The sequence below is a fragment of the Notolepis coatsorum genome (genome assembly GCF_963971535.1).
Source record: "Notolepis coatsorum genome assembly, chromosome: 20".
Lineage (NCBI taxonomy): Eukaryota > Metazoa > Chordata > Actinopteri > Aulopiformes > Paralepididae > Notolepis > Notolepis coatsorum.
This window is the reverse complement of record NC_140184.1, coordinates 19650115-19658017: the sequence shown is the minus strand read 5'-3', so window position 1 is coordinate 19658017 and position 7903 is coordinate 19650115.

The following is a 7903-nucleotide window of genomic DNA, read 5'->3' as shown; positions in this document are numbered from 1 at the left end:
CTCGCCTCCTTCCCAAGCTTTCACCACAAGGCGAGATCAAGGGCTGCAGCGGCGTCAGACGCCGAGCGTCGCTATACTAACAGAACTTGGTTATAGTCATAACCTAACGTTCTGTATCGTATTAGCTCTCGCTCGGCGTCACTCTCTGCACAAGGGAGGCCGAGCGAGAGCCATCGGCCGACAAATACACCCCGCTGAAAGCCCCCCACAACCATCAGAACAGGGAGGGCCGAGCCCCCCCGACCCACCCTAATGGAGGGCACCCCCCCTATTGGGGGCTTCACGGGAGGGCGACGGACCCGACCGTGCGAAGAGGCACTCAAGCAACTCAACGCACAGGGTGAGCAGACCGTGGCTTGACCCCACGACTACACACACGCACAACCCGCATGCCACCCGGGAACGAACGGAGGAAACAACCTTGTTACTGCCCCCAGAATCACGGGGGTCAAGGGCAAACCCAACCCCGTGGCAAGGCCGTAGCAGCGGAGCGCGAAGGAAGACCCAGACCCACCAAAGGGACTGGACCCCCTGGAACGGGGGCCCGGAGAAGTCCATGATGCCAGCATCAAGACCCCACCAGGTGGGCACTTAGTGACCCCGCCCCCCACATCGCCAGCGTATTCGGACAAAGGCCCCTCAGCCGAGCGGGCCCTGTCCCCCCAATAGTACACCGCCTGGCACACTGACCCTGCAGAACAGGCAGTCAGCATGGCCGTAAGCACACAAAAAAGGTTAACCAACGGAAGCAGGCAGCGCACCGGGGAAAAACCAGGCAACAGGCTGTTAACCCTAGCCTGGAGACTGCGGACGAGACAGGCGCCAGAGGGGACAGCTGAACACAGCCGCCCCGGCGGAAGGGGCGTATGCTGGCGTTGTTGCATGACCAAGCCTCCATTTAAAAAAAACCCACCCAGAGGGGTTGAGGCAGAGAAGGCTGACACGATTGGCAGACGTCATGAACGTGCAGGGGCACCCTCAACCGGTGAACCCGGGAGTTGACACTGCTCCAACACACCAGGGAATCAACCACCTTGGTGTTACCCAATGCGGCGGTTGTTCCTATAACCCCTCAAGAAAAAACTCCAAAACACACCTGCGAGTATACACCGGCTATACCGCAGTACAAGTGTTTCAGTTTTCAAAAAGGGTTAACCCAGGCCTACGGGTCGACGAAACATTACTTCGGACCGGGCCTGGCGATACGGGAAGCACAGGGTCACCAGAGGAGGTCAAAGACCACCCCAACAGGCCCCTCTTCGCCATGCGTGAGAGAGGAGCGAAAAAGAATGGAGAACCAGCCCCTAAGCACACCGTACTTGGTATTCCCAGGCGGTCTCCCAACCAAGTACTAACCAGGACCAACCTGTGTAGCGGCCGAGATCTGACGAGATCGAGCGTGTACAGGTTGGCATGGCCGTAAGCCATTACGACAGTGCTGAGTAAAAAACGTACCCAACCAGGGTCTCCATAGTGCTTAACCCTGTGACACCCGGACCAACCTGGCATTTTTCCCCCTGAAAAAAGCCCAAGTCCCTCAGGGTACCAGAACAGCAGATCTGCATCCCCGGCGGACAACGGGTTCAACTGATCCGGACCAGCGTGACAAGAACCAGTCCCGTGCCCTAACCACGCCGACATGCCTACTCCAGGAGAAGGGGCAGATATGCGTGTTGATCTTAAACATGAAAAGAAGGCGCCACCCAGACGTTCGGGCGAACCGCGCCCGGTGGCCCACCCCCAGGGCGTGAGACCCCTCTACATATGTTCAGATCCATTCCGTCATCATCCCCCAGATATGAACGAGAATCCGTCGATGACAAAAAACCAGGTTGTTGGATTTGGTCGTCGGAAGAGGAAAAACCTCCATCCCAGTTGCTTTATAAAAACGCTGTTTTAACCTCAAGCAACCAAGGCGTGCCAGTCAGTCGCCTGTTTACAGAACACCCCGAGCTAGCACTATACGTGCGTCGGGACACACCCACATCAATGAACAGGCTATTTAGACCTGTCATTGAATCCCCAAGGCGCCATGGGGAACGACAAGAGGGGTGTGACACTTCCTAACTCCAACTCTTTTTAGTAGAAAAGAAGGAAGCACCAACAGTATGTATCCCAGTCTACACAGCCGGGGGTAAAAAAAATTCACATTTTTACATCCCACCACCCTCCCATAGGAAGGAGACGGGAATCCCCAGAGAGACTTCCCACGCGAGCTGTACAGATTGAAAAGAATATATTGCACCTTGAGCCATGTAAAAAATTGGATTTAGGGCTCTCCGGGGAGGAGGCACTGAACCCATACACACTCAATAATCGAATTGAATCGAATACATACACAATAGAGTAGGACTCCTTCTAGAGGGTCCACTCACCTTGACAATCTGAGGAGGAGGCTCTGTACTCTGAAGGAGGCTCCCTCACATGGAAGGAGGAGTCCCGACTCACAGAAGGCCCGAATAGGAGCTTGGTGAGGAGGAGCCCTGACCACCCCCCGAAACAGATCCATCACATGGACCTGAACAGCACACGGAAGTCCTACCAACAGAGACGCGCACGGTGACGTACTCTATGGCAGGGGAATTTCTGCGGTGCACACGCCCAATATTCCAGGCCGTGGGACCATGAAACTCCCTCCCCCCCCCCCCCCCCCCCCCCCCTCACCCCGTAATGTGCGGGACCGCAACATGACAGGAACCTTGAAGGACAGGGGGTGTACCCCTGACCAACAGAAAAAAGGGGGAGAGGAAAGGTTACCAGTTCACCCTTTTACGACCCCACACCCATGATACGATGTATGACAAAAAGAGAGTATGACACATAGTCAGCTCTATGAAGCGTCTGACAGCTTCACACAGCGCATGAGCTAACCTGCTATCTGATTTTTACTAAGGAAAAAACACAGAATAGAGAGGGCTCTCTAAGAGCCCCGGTCCAAACTTACACATGTGCTTCTGTGGCCAGTCCAACCCAGTTGTAGGTCACATGACACACACAACCCATCATCATGTTATGGTTTGACACCGACCCCAAACGCAACGACACAAGAGAGTAGGATTCAGAGTTGCCAAAAACAAGGGCTTGTTTATTAAGACTAAATAAACAGCACAGACTTGGAAGAGTTCAAAACAAAGACTGGAATACAAGCAAGGATGAATGTTGCTGCTCTGCAGCTTCTCCCGGGATGGTAGTCAGGGGAAGCAGACGCTGACGTCAGAGCCGCTCTGCAGACTTCTCTCGGCAGAATCTCCGAGGTGGTTGCGGGACCGAGAGAGAGAGAGGGAGCGAGTTAACTCAGAGTGCAGGTGGAACAGAGCAGGTGAACAGGAGAGGTGACTTGTACCCGAAAACAGAGTTATCCAAGTGACTGAATCTTCGGTGTAAATACACACTGTGAGTAACGTTCCAAACACAATCCCAAGTGATAGATATCTTCGGTGCAAAAATAAACACTGTGAGCGAAGTCCCAAAATACAATCCAATGTGATAATATCTTCTGTGTGTAAACACACAGTGGGAGATGTTAGGCCAAAATATTATCCCAATGAAACAATCCAAAAAAGGCTAAACGCTGGGTGAGTGACTGTCTGATAAAAAGCTGGAAATCTTCAGTGTTATATAAACACACGAAAAACGGAATTGGATCAAAGACAGTCATAAAAAACTCACCCAGGCGTTGTGCGTAAAGAGCATTGGAACAGAACGGAGCGAGCGCGCCGCCACGGGGAAAGGGTGTCCAAGAGGAATGCTTCTTGAATATCCTGGAGGCAAAGCACAGGGAAACAACAGCAGGCAGCAGGAACGGCGAATGCAACTGAAATATCAAAACGATCCAACAAAACTTGAATGGGGAAACGGGGTATAAATAATCAGGGAATGCTTAATTGACAAGCAGTGACAGCTGAGGGATGTGATTGACAAGCGTGTGGTTGGGGGAGCACCAATCAACGACGTCTATGGGAAGAAGCGTGTGAATAGGGGAATGCAATGATTAACAGAAAACTTAAAGGAACAGAGCGAGTGGGAGAGCAGCGGACCAATCATCACAGTACTTCAAGAAGCCCGTGGTGGGGAAAGAACCAAACCTTACACATCACCTACAAAAAAAATGGCAAAAACACGCTACAGAGGAACGCCGTTTTTCATAATGAGAGAATACATAATTCTCGATTAGTATCGGCCACAGGCTTTGCTAAGCACACACGAAAGCGACCAAACAATCTTTTCTTTTAGGAAAATAAAGTTTCTCCAGCAGTCTTAGCACAACCTCAGCAATCAAGGTAAGGGTTACATCGCATCCCTACCACATAAAGACACAATGTAGTGCAACAACATGTCTGATAGGAGGATGAAGAAGTCCCCAGGGAACCGGGGGGAAACACAATCCTCCTACTTTACCCTTAATACGGCCAGTTAAAACAGGAAAACCTGTTAATATGTGAACACACTGTTCATTGTCATTACAGGCTGAGAAAAGAATATTCTTTACTCATTTGTCACTAAGCATAGCTTTATAGGTTAGTTAACCCCCTTAGTTGTGAGTACACAGTACATATAAACACACATGATGTTTCTCAACACAACAACCAGATCATTTTCACATCTGAAACAACAACCCGATTTGCACGGAGAAGCTAAATACCTAGTGACAAGACAATTCACACACAACTCGCGTCGTATCCTAAATGTAGTGCAGTAACACTCGTTTTGGAAAACATCGTTATTTATAAAACATTTAGAAGGTAAAGCCAGAAGACGTGTATAAGGTCTGGCCAAACCTTCCCTACCCGGAGCGTAGATCAACGAAGTGCAGTCTCAAGACAAAAACACAGCCGTCCTGTGTTGTTCGATCTGGGCAGCGTCGCCGCTCCAACCCGTCGCTACGGTCCCCTTTGTTGACGCAGGCTTTGCCGTCCTGGCCCAGGGCAGGTTCGACGAACATCTTCTGTCAAAGATGACGTCGTAGTCAAGAGTGTTTAAAACATGTTATAATCAAAGCACGTTCAACAGAGTAGCATTAAGCTAACGGCCGCTCCAACCGTCGGTCGCTACTGCCCCTGCCCGCGAGACGCAGAGCGAACGGCGCACGCGACCAGAGGGGAGCTCGCGGCGGCGCGCGAGGAGCCGGAGCTACCCCGCGCTGGGCCTTGGCCGATAGCAGCAAGCTAACGTTTCCTAGTGATCACAGCAGGCTAGCGCCGCAGCTAACAGCCGACTGGCTAACAGTAGGCCCAACCTATGTAGGCCACGCAGTGATCACAGCAGGCTAACGCCGCAGCTAACAGCTGACTGGCTAACCGTAAGCTAAGCAGCTATCACCTGAACTTGTACACAATGATATAACACTCACCCAGACAGGCCGCCGTTCTGAAAACCTCCTCACTTTTTAAGAGAAAAGAGAAACAAGATATCAACACAGTTTTACAACGGTGATTTTACCAACACCCGACGGAGCCAGCACAAAACCCAACTGGCCTGTGTAGCTGACTTGAACACAGATCTTCCGCTATCGAACATCTATGCCCATATCTCCTCGTGAGGGAATACTCTCATTTGGATATGAAAGATGGGGCCTTAACACGGTGACAGAGAGATATCCACTCGTCCAGAAAACACAGGGATCACCAGTGTTAATGGTCGTGGCCCACTAGTTAAAACTATAATGGGCTTCAGACCAAGGTCTTCTGTCGCCTAAGAGGCTGAACAAAGGACCCTAGCCTGGGGCCGGTTTTCATAAACATTGTCAATTAGCCCCCATAGCACTAACAGACAAGTGGAGCCTGCCAGCAAAACATAACTCACCAAAACCTGGAACCCACCGCTTCTCACAACAGCGGCGCGTCCTACAGCCCAGCTGTGCCTTTACCGCAACCAGCACACAGCAAGGACTGCAGTTGGAAAAGCATGTAGCGGCGCAAACTCCCAATACGAAAACCGGTGGAGGATTTTTAGAATGATCATCATCTTCCAGACACTCCAGTACGAAGACAATATCGCCGTATTTTCTCGAAAATAGTGAGAGAGAAAATAAAGATATGATATCCAACTCTTCTCCTACCATCACATCACTTCAAGTGTGGGGATCTACCGAGGCACTTCCTTGTGGTGAAAGCGAGAAGGAGGCGAGTGGGTGGCCCCACCCCTGCTTATATGGGTAAGCTGATAGGGGTGTGGTCAGACAAATATTGGGATTAAAGGTACATTGTGGTCTTTATTCAGTGCGTGTGCACGTGTGCGAGGACAGTGCAGAGAGTGACGCCGAGCGAGAGCTAATACGATACAGAACTTGTTTAAAATGACAAGATATATATATGTGTTCATTATTGGATTGATCATACGTGTACTAGTGTAGTATGAATGAACTCGACTTAACGTTGGAAACGGGGTAACGTTATGAGTCAGTATTCGCTTGGTCAGCTGTCCGCTTGCCCCCCCCCCTTCACTCCCCCCCCCCCCCCCCCCCCCCGCCCACCCAAATGTAGTTCACACCGGCCGCCACTGCAGCCACCCCCAGAGGGCGATGACGAGGAGCACCCGAGGGTGACGTCAAGTGCCCCAAGCAGTGGGAGGTATCCCTCAAGGGAACACAAACCCCCAAAGTATCTGACAGACTATGCCCGGAGAGAAAGTGACGAGGATGACAGTACACTTACCACCATTGATTACTGCTACAGGGTAGTCAGTGGGGTACCTCCGACCTTTAAAGAGGCCATAGTGTCCCCTGAATCAAGTAAATGGGAGAGAGCAATGGATGAGGAGATGAGGTCCCTAGAGGACAACCACACCTTTACTCTAACCAAGTTACCCGAGGGCAGACAGACAGTGGGAGGGGAATGGGTGTATTCAATCAAGGAGGGTATTGAAGGCCACGACAAGTACAAAGTATGGTTCGTAGCTAATTGCTTAAATGCTGAAGGAGGGTACTCCATGTTTAAATACGGAAGGAGGGTGGCTACACTGCTTAAATGCAGGAGGAGGATACTCCAGGTTTAAATACGAAGGAGTAGAATCCAGGTTTAAATACCTGAGTGGATTCCACGTTTAAATACAGAAATGGATCCCATGTTTAAATACAGAGGTGGATGATTTACCATATTCTAAATGATTTAATTATGTGGAAAAGATCCTGAAATGTTTTGACTGATGTAAGAGATGTATAGAGAAGCTGTGGGTAGCCTCAGTTGTTTGACAACCTGTACTCGCCCTGACCTATGTTTTGTAGTGAGTAAAAATTGTCACAGCATTTTGCTGACCCCACAGAGAAGCATTGAACTACATCAAAAACATATTTTTCGTTATCCCAAAGGTACAGCAGACGAACAGCTGTGTTTCAGAAAGGGCAGCGAGGGTTAGGGCTTAAAGCCCACAGTGACACTGTCAACTTGTGAAGCCGAGTGTATGTTTCTAGCTATGACAATGCAGAAATGTGTTTATCTAGAACAACTGCTCGAAGTGATGGACACCTATGTATATATGAAGACTGTTGTTTATGAGGGCAACCAGGGAACCATTGTGATTGCTAGGAACCCAGTGTGCCGACATAGATGTAAACATGTCGATATAGGATATCATTTCATCAGATCTGTCATCAGAGAAGAAAGAATGATACTGATTTATTGTCCAACGGACGACATGGTAGCAGACACTAAGAGAAAACCTGTTTCCAAATTGAAATTGAAGAGATTTGCAGAGGTCATGTTTGATGTGTAAATATTGACTGCCATATTCTTTTTGATGTTTTGGATTGTATTCTTTTCTTTGTAAAATGTTTTTGGATAAGTTATCCAGTGTGCTAAACAACCCTAAGTGGGAGTGTTAACGTTAGAGGTTCTATGTAGGATTGCAAGTAACTGTCTAACTGCATATATAACTGTTTCCACTAGAGGGCGCTCTAGGCGGAGCC